Source organism: Pteropus vampyrus, unplaced genomic scaffold, assembly GCF_000151845.1.
Source record: "Pteropus vampyrus isolate Shadow unplaced genomic scaffold, Pvam_2.0 Scaffold26, whole genome shotgun sequence".
NCBI lineage: Eukaryota > Metazoa > Chordata > Mammalia > Chiroptera > Pteropodidae > Pteropus > Pteropus vampyrus.
This window is the reverse complement of record NW_011888807.1, coordinates 12,342,817-12,343,849: the sequence shown is the minus strand read 5'-3', so window position 1 is coordinate 12,343,849 and position 1,033 is coordinate 12,342,817. Positions and strand designations below refer to the sequence as shown.

The following is a 1,033-nucleotide window of genomic DNA, read 5'->3' as shown; positions in this document are numbered from 1 at the left end:
TAATTTAATTTTAGGTGAGGCAACTCTTGTTTGACCTCACAGATTGCAAGGACTTTGTCAGTTTACAATCCCTTATTTTCTATTTTTTACGCCTACAGCACCTGGTCTTCCTAGGTAGTCTCCCATCCAAGTAATAACCAGGCCCGTCCCTGCTTAGTTTCCAAGATCAGACAGGATCAGGGTTGTTCAGAGTGGCATGGCCATAGACAAGAATCCTAAAATTTAAATGATCAGTGAGAGCAAGAAGGAGAGAGTATGTAGTTTTTAATAAAAGGAAACAACAAATGCAAGTATTGAGTGTTAGCTCTCTGCATATCCTAGAGTACAACTCTTCCATAAAATATTCTCACCAGATTAGAGTTCAGGAACATTATGCCAATCAAGAGTCAGGGGGCAAATGGAACCTCTAAGTTTTCTTCTTAAGGCCTCAATTAGCTACTAGTTACTGATGAAACCATGATGGGACTCCATCAGTTAACATACCACTCATTTCTGTTAACATGTGAATGCTGTCCGAGACCTAGATAGGTATCATCTAATTTAAATGTGTTTCAATTTAGTTAACAATCAAAGGTCACTCTTAAAAAAATTCTAGTAGAGTAAACACACCATCATCAATCCATATAATCCACCAATATTACTTAGGTATCTAAGGATTGTGTTTGCTAACATTTTGCATTTTTAGTTGGAAAAGATCTGAAATGTTCAGGCAGCTTTGTTCCTAAATTAAAAATTAGTATTCTCTTTGCATAGCAACTTAAATTTAATTTCCTCTTCATGTCTAAATTTACTAAGAAAATGCACATTTTTGTTGATATGTTGCACACATATTTAGAGAAAAAAAATGTTACCTCATATGTTCTTTTGGAGAGAAGTGTTATTATTATCAGTAAATTTAATAAGATATTTTTTCTCTCTCAGGAATTTAAATACATATGCAGCAAGCTCTCCAGTAAGGTCAAAGAAGACTAAAGGATAAATATATATAAGTTAAGAAACAGAGTTGACTTTTCATCAACATGATTTTCATGCT

The 1,033-nt window shown here is 34.0% G+C and overlaps 1 pseudogene; it reads right to left on the bottom strand.

Moving 5' to 3' along the window:
* Positions 1–89: 89 nt before the first annotated feature.
* LOC111737438 lies at positions 90–208 on the bottom strand (annotated as a pseudogene).
* Positions 209–1,033: the final 825 nt, after the last annotated feature.